Below are 11872 nucleotides of genomic sequence, written 5' to 3'. Positions count from 1 at the left end.
TTCTCCTATTCCCAAAGCAATTGGCTCAGACGTGCAAGAGCTAAAATCCCCCACAGTTGCTCTTTCAAGTAATGCTTTGTGGAGTGCCCATGCATGCCAGAGTGGTGGTACACCTCTGCTCACAATGCAAGTTTTACCTGTATGCTCTTCAATAAACAAAGAGCAACTTCAAAAACCACAAATAATACGGTTAAATAAAAAAAGATAAAGTGCACTGTACAATAGAAAGTAGAAAGAATATCTAGAACATTATCAAAATCATAATAATTTAAACATTTTCAGATGCTTTGAGTATTCTGTAAAAAATCAGGGGATTGTATATGGATTTTTAATCTTCTAAGCATTTCTACATTCCAGAAGAAGCTAATCCCTGTGACACTCCATTGGATAAGGCACTAAATTACAGGCAAGCATGTCATGCTGCAGAGTCTGCAATTTAAAGCCTTTCTTTAAAAAAAACATCCTTGATTGAAGCATCTGTGATTTGGTGTATGCAGGTGATACTAAAAACAGTTTCCTGATGAACATAGCTTCTGGCACAATTATTTATTTCAAAGAAGCTGTATGTCTGAACTGGGTTTCAAAGCGCATCGGGCAAAACAGGCATCTAAACCTTTGACTCATTCTTAAAAGATCATTTTTATCTACACTGAATTGAAATGCCATTGAAAAAGAAAAAAGCCATTACTCAAGCTAGAAGCATGTTTCCTGCTTTAAAGAGGTCGTATATAACGGCAAAAAAAATCCTTTTTTTAAAAATGTGAACAGTAGACATGCTCCATACCTCTTGTCTCAATAACTAATTAAGCATGTGTTTAAGGGGTTTGTTTAAAGACATGCAAGTTTAGTAAAGGCAGAAGTGTTGTACTGAATTCAGGAGTATAATGCTAAGTATACACTTCAATGCTTTGAAGAACTGCTTTTGATTTGATAGAGAAGAATTTCAGAGGGAAAAGAAAAGATGGTCTCCTCAAGTTCTTAAACTGAACTGTATATGTAATTTCTGATTTACAGGAAAAGATTTAATCTACAGTGCTTAATTTCTAACAAAGGAGCTCTATAATTACCTCTTGGAGCTTGTAAGTAAACACAACAGAACCCAAGAAGCTGTTTTGCAAATGAGGGTTAATACAACATATGATATACCATATAGGACTGGACAGCATTAAACAAAGGTTAATCCTCAGCAGCCAAAGAGATTAAATGGACCCTCTTATTGAACACCCTAGCAGCAAAGGGAGAGAGAAGAAAAAAAGCATTGCCTCTCAGATACTTAATTATCTGCAATGTATATGCAAATATCCAGAATTTGATGAGGTCTTTACTTTTCACCTTTAAGCACCACATCAGTAATTCATGAAGCCACTACTAACATTGTTGAGCGCAAGCAGCAGTGAAAATTAAGTACTAATGACTTCAAAGGTAGGGTACCCATAAAATGAGTAGATACCTCTGAGGTCATCCGTCCTATCTGAACACAAATTATGGAAAATGGTGCACGAGCTCAGCATTTCATCAGCTGCACATTTTTAAAAATCATCACTGATGCCAGGGGTGGTTAACCAGACAGCAGGTAAGTTGCTATGATCAAAAGTTCACACCACCATTACTAAGACCTCCACACATTTCCTGGGCCTAAAAGCCACCAGCTTATGAGACGGCATTTCAATAAGTCCAGAGAACCAAAATAAAACACTAGCGAGTCACTATACTGGGGAGGTGGGCTGACAAGTAAGGAAACCATGACCACTTTGGTTTTGTAACCTTTTCTGAGGACAGGATGATTCAAGTGAGCTGCAGAATTATGTTTACATAGTCATTGGCTTTTCAGGCCCACTTGTAAAGTCTGAACCCCAGTTATCTGAAGACTAAACCTGTGACAATGCAGGAGTCACACTGCAGGAAGTCAATTAACAATGTGTCCATTAAATTGCTGCAAGAAATCCACTAGACTTTCAAGCTATCCAAAAAAGTATATATTTGATATAACTATTATAGTAAGTTTAGTCCTGAGAACTAGCAATACAGTTTAAACAATATTAAAGAGCAAGTACTGAATTTACAACATAAAAGTTACAGGGTTATTTTGAAGTGAATGATACATTAGTAAATTAAGATAGCTGCTCGTGGCGTAATAGCAATCAAGCTTCCTATGAAGATGTCTCCATACAACTCATTTTCCATCTTACTGTGCTTTCAGTATTTCAACCCAAAAAGAACATAGGAAGAAAAATTTAGTATAAATAACTTCAAGAAACAGGAGAAATCAGTGGGCCCAGCTTTTTCATGCTCTTGAATTATTTAAGTACTATTTGACTTGCATGATTCCCATATACAGATATGTCAGAAAATGTGCTGCTCTGGAAGACCACAGCCCCTCTTGGTGTCCATTTGAATAGCCCCATGGGGCTGTAGCAATTTACACCCGTGGTCTGCTCTAGACCGTGAATAGAGAGGGGAGATTTGATTTTTAAAGTGATATCTCCATGAAAAGCTTGTAGATCAGACATGTAGCTGGCTGCTTTGATTTTTGACAGTAAGCATGAAGACTAGTGGAATGTATATTTAGAATCAGTAAACTTGAGTCTTAGCATGGATGGATGGCAAAGGCACACAAGTTGATGTGCATTAGAAATAGTGAAATCAGTTCATTAAAAATAAAGAGGGACAACAGGGGGAAAAAAAAATAAATCACATTTTCCAGAGTTAGAGTACAGCTCTTTAAGTGGCTTCACAATATAAGACAGATGAAATGGCAAAAAAAATCCAAATACAGATGCTGCACAATCAGATCAAATGGCATATATTTTATTACAGGCAAAAGAAACACGTACTTGCACCCTTTGCAACACGCTGAGATTAATCATTCATTACGGGTCTGGCAGAAAATGAGAAGGACAGGATAAAAGACTGCTGCCATCAGCGGCACTCCCTGAATTTAACAAGGTAAAACTCCTGTTCAGCTGGAACGATGAAATTATTAAGGTCTGGGAAGCACAGGACTGAGAAAGCATAAATGATTTATAACTGACTGAGGACTCCACCTTAGCATGTCTCTCAGAGCTATGAATTCATCCACCTCAGACAGGAGAGGAACTCCTAACTATCAGCAGGAACATGTCTCTCCCATCTCTCCCCAGACCAGGCAGGACACCAAAGGTACATGGCAGTCTCAGGGAGGAACATGGGGCCCTTATAAGCATGGTACCACAGCCCGTCCACTGAGCTTTTACAGGGCTATTTCCTGCTTTACCAGATATATCTCAGACCTGCAAAGACTTGCCTGCTCTTTGCAAAACTTACTCCAGGGCTCTCCATTGCTGCAGTGCCTGGATCTTGCCTATTTACTACTGTGTCAGTCCAGCTTTCTACTCCTCTCAGAAATAATGCAAACGCTGAAGATGTAGCATGGAAAAAGATGGTGCTGCCTAGCAGCTGGGGAACTTTGCCCTTCAGTGGGGCCCTGCAACTTGAAAGAGCACTGCAAACAAAGAAACAACCCCCAGTAACCGAGCACAGCAAGTCCTCCCACCCATGGCAACCAACACACAGGGTGGGTGAGAGATACTTGCTAACAAAATGCAGTTTCCCACACCAGGGAGTATTTAGCAATAAGTAATCTTCCTTCAAGAGGCCCCTTTGACTTGCTGGCAGTGAGAGGAGAGGTATTGCAAGAAAGTAGCATGCCATGGCTTCACTTGGGCCCCACAGTGCCCTTAGAAGAACAGTTACCATCGGAGATACTAGAGTATGTTCCAGAAATGCTTTAAGATAAGCATGGCCAAATTGGCCCCTTTGGGCTAGTTTAGGGCCAGACTAGACAGCCTAGTTACAACAATCAGTTCCTGTTTGAGTGGTGAACTTGTACACTGCAGGGCCGGCACTTACTCTGAACCTGCGGAACAAGATTATAGCTGACAAAACTGGAATCGAGACAATCTGACATACACCTGCCATAGAAATGCTAGAAAACAACATTAAACCAAAAATTCTGGTGAGGCTGGAAATTCTCAGACTTCAGTGTATAAAAGCCAGCCCTTAGTTACAGGAATTTAGGTAGGTTGTATCATAATTACTAACCCCAGGATTTCTTTTTCTGAGGCAGGCAGCTCTGCCTAGCATCAGCCCCATGTTGTCACCCCACTCCTAGCCAGTCTCGCTCAGCAAGCACAGGAAGATGTCTGCTCAGTGGTCTAGCTATGTGAATAGTGCCTTTGCCTCCTCATGAAAAGTGGATTTGTGACTATTTAAAATGGAAATACTGCTTTCCAGCACAAGAACTCCACTTACTGTTGGGGATCTTATGCAAAAGAAAAATAATATATATTAACATATGTAAAACTGAAAGAAAAAACTCTTTGAGAAAGGCATGTAGCCAGCTGGGGAATGACTCCTGAGAAAGTTGTTATACAGTGGTTAGTGAATTACCTTTTCCACAGTGGCAGCAGCTAAATTATCAATATCCAGCAAGTGGCTGTCTTGATTACAGTAAATCCTAAAGGCAATACAGTCTCTTCAATAGAAGAACTAACTGCATTGCTATTTGCAGAATCAAATCACTTACTTCATGTCAAGCCTTTGATTTCTGCCTGCTTCTTTTGGACTTTGAAGGTCGCATTATGCATTAAAACCTGAGCCCCACAAAGTTTTCTCTGCCTTGGAAAGGAAAAGAGTTTAAACTGTGATGGTAAAGGGAGAATAATGTGGAAATTGGCCTGGAAAGTCCTACAGAGCCAGACACAATTTACTGTTCTAGGCTGATCTTGGGGACCCAACAGGTCCTGATTCAGCTTCACTTTTTATGAATCCAGAAGAAAAAACAGCCAAAAAACCACCCCAAACCCAAGAACTGAAACACATCTTTATTGTGGCTTTATTTGTCTACAAAGCCTCATTTAATCTGTCTCAACCATCACACCAAAACTTTTACTATTTATAGGGTTGTCTTGTTCCAATCTACCTATTGTGTTCTATTAAAACAAATTTTAAAACAGGAGATCTCAAGGCTGTGGTTAGCTCCTCATGCTCATTTTAAGGACACAATGTCAAGCTTACCAGTGTCAGCAGAATGATAGAATTGTCTAGGTTGGAAGGGACGTTTCAGTTCATCGAGTCCAACCATCAACCTAACACTGCCAAAACCACCACTAAACCATGTTGCTAAGCACCATGTCTAGCCATCTTTTAAATACCTCCAGGGATGGAGATTCCACCCCTCCCCTGGGCAGCCTGTTCCAATGTTTGATAGCCCTTTCGTTGAAGAAATTTTTCCTAATATCCAATCTAAACCTCCCCTGGTGTAACTTGGGGCCATTTCCTCTTGTCCTAGAAGCATTCATAGGTCCCCTGTTATTCACAGTCATTTTATTTTTGTTGGATTTCTGGGAAAAACTTTAAATAAGCAAACATGTTCAAGAGAAAAAGGCAGCCTGGATTTTTTTTTTTACCACCTTTCTATTCTTTCTCACTTTTCAAAGATGCTTTTAAGACTGGTTCATTTTAAAGATCACAGAATCATGGAATGGTTTAGCTTGGTAGGGACCTTAAAGATCATCTAGTCCCAACCCCCCTGCCATGGGCAGGGACACCTCCCACTAGACCAGGCTGCTCTAAGCCCCATCCAGCCTGGCCCTGAACACTTCCAGGGACGTGGCATACACAACCCGTTCCAGTGCCTCACCACCCTCACAGTAAAGAATTTCTTCCTGATATCTAATCTAGAACTGCCCTCTTGCAGTTTGAAGCTATTACCCCTCATCCTATCACTACACACCCTTGTAAAAAGTCCCTCTCCAACTTTCTTGTAGGCCCCTGACACGTATTGGAAGGCTGTGACAAGGTCTCCCCGGAGCCTTCTCTTCTCCAGGCTGAACAACCCCAACTCTCTCAGCCTGTCTTCATAGCAGAGGTGCTCCAGCCCTCTGATCATCTTCATGGCCCTCCTCTGAACCTGCTCCAGCAGGTCTATGTCCTTCTTATGTTGGGAGCCCCAGAGCTGGATACAGTACTCCAGGTGGGGTCTCGCCAGAGCAGAGCAGAGGGAGTGAATCACCTCCCTCGACCTGCTGACCACACTCCTTTTGATGCAGCCCAGGATGCGGCTGGCTTTCTGGGCTGCAAGCGGACATTGCTGGCTCATGTTGAGCTTCTCGTCCACTAACATGCCCAAGTCCTTCTCCTCAGGGCTGCTCTCAAGCCATTCTCCACCCAGCCTGTATTTGTGCATGGGATTGCCCCGACCCATGAGCCGGACCTCGTTGAACTTCATGAGGTTTGCACAGATGGAATTTTCAGATAGATGGCAGCTAATTGGTTATAACTGCTTCTCCAATTTTCTGTGATACTAGCGTGCCTAACTGCAAATAGAACTTCCAGATTACAGTTCTTTCCCCTAGCTGAACACAGCTTCCTGAGAAACAGCCTACCTTTTGGGAAGTGAATCTGAGGGACTCAAATTTAGACGTTTGGGAAACCAAGCAGCATATTAACTCATACCTCAAAACAGGTCTGTGCAAAGAAACTAGGAACAAAGTGAAGTTCAGAGACCCCAGGAGATGCAAAAGGCAAAGGGGTCTGCTGACCCTTTCAGGGGAAGCACTAGATGAGATACCACCTGTCAGAACAAAAGCAAAGGAGATGCTGGGTTTTATTAATTCCTCAAAACTCCACAGATAAAGTGGGGTTTATCAACATTCAGGTGATGCAATACATTTTCCCTGAGGATCACCAATTACCTTGTGCAGACACCTGTCGTTATTTAATAATGTTTCTGTCTTGCATTTCACTATTCAAATACATTGACATTCAGTATTTTCTTGGGGTGCAGCACAACCCAGAACTCACCAATCTTCTCAGCCTTCCATCTGCAAAGTGGGTTTTGGCCCGAGGAAGGGATAGGTGAGTGCACACGTCCCACCTCAATTTCTATTTTTACTACAATATCCTTCGAAATCTTGTAATTATTAAGACTGGAAAACTGAAAAAAAATTTCAACAGCTTGTTTCTTAATATAGATATGCAGGAGAGGATCATCTTACCCAACACTGAATGGCTAAAAGTCAGGCATCTAAGCTAAGCTAGTTATTTTACAGAAATCAAGCGTCTCTCACAGACAACCCACTCTATCATATCAGAAGGAGCTTAAACCATTACTTAGACACTTGCCCCGTTGATGGGCAAATTAATCCTTCCCCAGGATTCCTGATTTGCATAGCCTAGCCTTTGCTTTTCTGCCATAGTTGAAACTACAAAGCAGTAGTAACAATCTTCTATTTACAATTGATGCATTTCAGCTCCTAAATAGAAACAGTACCTGGCTGAGTTTCAACTTCCCTCACTCTTCTGCACAGAAGGAGATGCTGGTTTCTTCCAAGAGCAGAATTATGAAGAATTTTTAATGCTGATGGTGTGACCTAATCACCTTGAGTATTTTGAAAGAAATACATACGAAGACTGCACGTGTGCCATAACTACATCACTACTAATCAAAAGCATCCTGGGCATTTTATAGTGTTTGTCACTGAAGTGAGACACACAACCATGTCAGTCTATTGTATCAGCCATCTGCAGGACTCAGTTCAGCAGTAAACCCAAGTTAAAAGTGATCAGAAGAAGCATCTTTGCAGCTGGCCTTTTGTGTCTAATCTTTTTTCACAGCATTAGAGGGAAAGCAGTTCAAAACATGCTCAGAACTGGTAACACAAGACTTATGAATGAGTCTGAATGAACCCCTCACAGACTGAAAACACAGAATTGACTGTAAACACAAATGAATTTGGGTTTGATCTGACAGTCTTTCTCACACCCTGGATTTCCTTGCTGTCCCAGAGATAAGCTTACAACCAGTGCTGCAGCCTATTTGGAGCTAGCTGTTCTTTCCCCTCCAAAAAACCAAGTGGTAACTCTCCAGCATGACTCCAGCAGATACAGCAGTGACAGACCTCCACAGTGGTCCGGCTTTCCTGTACAAAGGCGTTAAGACATGCATTAATAGAAAACCTGCAACACAGAACTCCCTGTTAAAAAAGCTAGCAGATGGCAATTCAGAAGAGGAATTCCTGGAGAAAGAGAAACAATGAGAAGTAAATCACAAAAAGGTTAGCACAAGAGCTCAATTCATGACCTTTACAAAGCCCTCTGTGCACACAAAGCCCAGCTGTACTTTTTCGGTTCAGATTGAACAGGATTTCTTTACGGTTTTCAACCCTGCAGGTGCAGATGAGTAGACAGAAGGCCAGGGACAATGGCAGCGCTCATGGAGTAACCAGAGGCTGGTTAAGGCCTCTGGCTATTACTTCAGCTTAGACCTCACTCGAGGTTTGTGCCTCACATGGTGTTCCCAGCCATGTGTGGGAACCCCATTATGTAGTGCTTGAAGCCAAAAGCTGAGTGTTTCCCAAAGGTGGAAGACAGACAGGCTGTGTGATAGCCCAACTCCTCCCTGATAGCTGCAGCAGCTGACAAACCTGGATAGCTGCCTGCCACCTGCGTGCCACAGACACCGGTGGTGGTGGCACCATCCAGAAGATGCTCTAAAAGACCAGCTCAGACATCGTTCCTGGACATATCTCCTTTTCCTTCTAGTGTCCTCAATCCTTATTCACTGCAAGTGTCTTTTGTAAGGGACAGATGGGTTCACCCTGGTTCCCTTATGTTCATCACCAAATGGCCATGAGGGAAGCATTTCTCCCCTCCATCCTTCAGACAGAAGATTCACGGTCCAAGCCACCTCTGTTCTTGGTTTGCCTGCATGCACGGAGAACTGAGGTCCCACAACACAAGTCCAAGGCACTTGGGAAGGATCTCATGACCCTTTGTCACTGCAGCTGACAGAAATGGCCCTTAAAACTCTGAGCACCAAACCAGCTGGGAAATACATTCACTTCCCCTTGGAATGGCAATACAGTCCTTCACTGACCTGAAAAACAAACCAACCCAGCCTTCTCCCCATCATCACTACCCAAACATACACAGTACAGCTCCAATTACCCAAATACTTCATGGGAGATCCAAAACACCAGTTAGTTAGATTTGGAAACAATCCCCCTGGGCTTTAAAGACTGCCTCAGACATCCACTGCCCTAGCACGCAGGCTTCAATGCCTCTTGGCTGGCTCTCCAGGTTTTGCAGGCAGCAAGGCTGTGCTCTGGGACCAGTAAACCCAAAAGGCAGGTCAGAGCATTCCCTGTGGCCAGCTGGCTCTGCTAACACGTGGGTGCTCATGCAAGCGATGCCAAGACAACAGGAAGGAGATGCCAGGCATCTGGTTTAGTATTACAGCACAGGGAACATAGACGTCTCCCACATTCATCTATCCAGTCTAGCTAGATTCACCTAACTGGTACACATCTGCAAGGTATCTATTTCCCTATAGCATGTGCTCTCTGCTCTCAAAAACATAGCAAGCCTCACACAAGCAATGCTGTGGCATTGAAAAAGTGGTTAGAAAAAGAACAGAACTCACCTATTTTGCACGCAAAATAACAGGTAACACTGAATTATTTGCTCTGAAAACATGCAACTAACCACAGACTAGCTCACCACGCCCAACAGCCCTCATTATGTCATTAATAGGGTGTTGCTCGTCTACTTCCCCCTGCTTTAACTAGCAGGTCTGTTATCAACACCACTGACAACGAGATGATTTCTTACATATAAACATACCACCTTGCAGTCACCACATGCTGTTTTTCTTTGGGCAATTTTACTTGACAGCTTTTAGTAGAATGAAGCATTACTAAGTTTCATAGGAACTGAATTCTTTTAAGACAGTAACGCTTCCTTTTCTAGTTAAGGCTAGTTTGGATCATTTTATCTATCTATATGTATGTATTAAAAAAAAAAGCAAAGCATTAATTCATCGAAACAAGCTCTCTCCAGATAGAGCTTGCATTAAGGAGAGTTTCACTAGGAGAAATTGTACAGGTTCAGGAAAGATTTCCAATGAAATGAGTATTTTGACACAGGGAACAATTTGAGAGATGTTTGTCCCTGCTAAACAGAGCATACTGTGCGTTACAATAGACTTGGCTAATGGGTACAGCACCAGACTCAGGCTCAGCTCAAGCTGGCACATAGGGAGCAGAGACTAAAAGCCTTCCACAGTGACTTTGGGATGACCAGGGTGATGTGACCAGAGCCAGACAGCTGGGCTGCAGTCATCCTCCTGGCAAGCACAGGCTAGACAGAGGCCCTCAAAAAAAATAAGAAAAGCCATTGACTGAATAGTGAGCAATGCCTGAATTAATAATTTAGCCATGTAGCCTGGGTGGACTGTCAGTGAGCTGTACAGCTTGGGTTGTTTAGGTTCCTCTCCTCCTCCACCCCCCCACAAGCTACTGTTTTTCATTCAAGAATGTTTGTTGAACTTGACAACATTTACTGAAGGAAAATAAAACCCATGAAATATTTCATCATGTGAAAGAATTTCATGTTTTATTAACAACAGAAAATGCATCGTGAATTTGAAGTGTCCTTTTAAGTGTAAAGTGGTTTCATTTTATATGTATATTTGGAGAGAGTGAAGTATAGGAGTTAAATCCAGAAGAGGACATTCAACAAGCACATCCACAGTGGGACAGTCACCTCTGAGGAGAGGCCTCTGACCATGCACACAAATGAAAAGTCAACCTTGGTATTTCACTCCAAAAGCAAACTCAAGAACAGCAGCAAACTGACATTGTTGGTTTCATAGGGTTTTTTGGGTGATTTTTTGTTTAGTTCTTTGTGTTTTTTTTTTTTTTTGGTGTTTTTAGGTGGGGGGTTTTTTGTTTTGCCTTTTTTTTTTTTCAATCTGGCTGCTTGGGGAAAATACTTGAAGGTATCTTCTTCCTATTCAGTAAGGAGGCTGCAGTAACCTAACAGAAAAGTGTACTCCTCCATCCAGTTGGGAATTCTATGTTAAGAGAAAAATCCCTCAAAGACAGAAACACTAGAACTGAGACTTATTCAGAAAGACTGCAGCAAAACCTCAGAGGAACCATAGTCAGCTTAACGGATAGTATGTGCCACTTGAATCCAGCACACCCTGGCTGGACTACATCTCCCACGAACTCCCACAAACTTTCTTCCTGCTGCAGAGAATAACAATTTTTGGCTTGTCATCTGAACACACCCCTGCAGCCTAATGCATTGGAAACACCTTCCTAGTAGTAGAGCTGCATCAAGCCACCATCTGTCTTGTTCTTTGGAGCTGGAGCCCTACCTATTTTCATGTATTAAAAAAAACACCAAACGAACCACAAACTAACAAAGGAAGTTGTTGGGCAAAGTATTTTAAGCCAAAACAAACTTCAGCCCAGCTATTGTTTCTTCTTTACCTATTGCAGCAAATACCAGATGAGATATGATGTACCTTTTATAGGCAGCCTTGTGAAACCTTGAAGTGCTATGCGTAGTAAAGTCCACTGCTGAGATTGTGATCAAAAAAAACCCTGATACAGGACAAATGTCAGAGTGAGAAAAGAGCTAGGAAATGTTAATAGCGTGCCTTTAATCGCACACTGGCTCTTCATCACAAGGCAAACGGCTTGCTAGAGCTTCAGTTGTACTACAATAACAATGAATGTAGCAGCATTGTTAACGCTCAGCTACTATTATGTTCTTAAGTGTGCATGACTTACTTTTAACAGAACAGTTCAGTTCACATTTGTTACACAGACAATAGCACCACTTTGGGAGAGGGTATAAAACTTTCAAATCTCCAGAGACGTTCAATGTGACAGTAATTCACGAGTTGTTCACAGCTACCTTTCAACAGAAAATAGTCTCTTGCAGTAATGCAAGCGCACCCCTCACCCCGCTTTTTTTAAACAGTTGTACCATTCATAAACTGGAAGTTGAAGTAATAGCAAAAATTTTACAACCACTCCTA

This window comes from Larus michahellis, chromosome 5, assembly GCF_964199755.1.
Source record: "Larus michahellis chromosome 5, bLarMic1.1, whole genome shotgun sequence".
In the NCBI taxonomy this organism is placed as follows: domain Eukaryota; kingdom Metazoa; phylum Chordata; class Aves; order Charadriiformes; family Laridae; genus Larus; species Larus michahellis.
The sequence above is the reverse complement of the archived record's forward strand: the minus strand, read 5'-3'. Positions refer to the sequence as shown.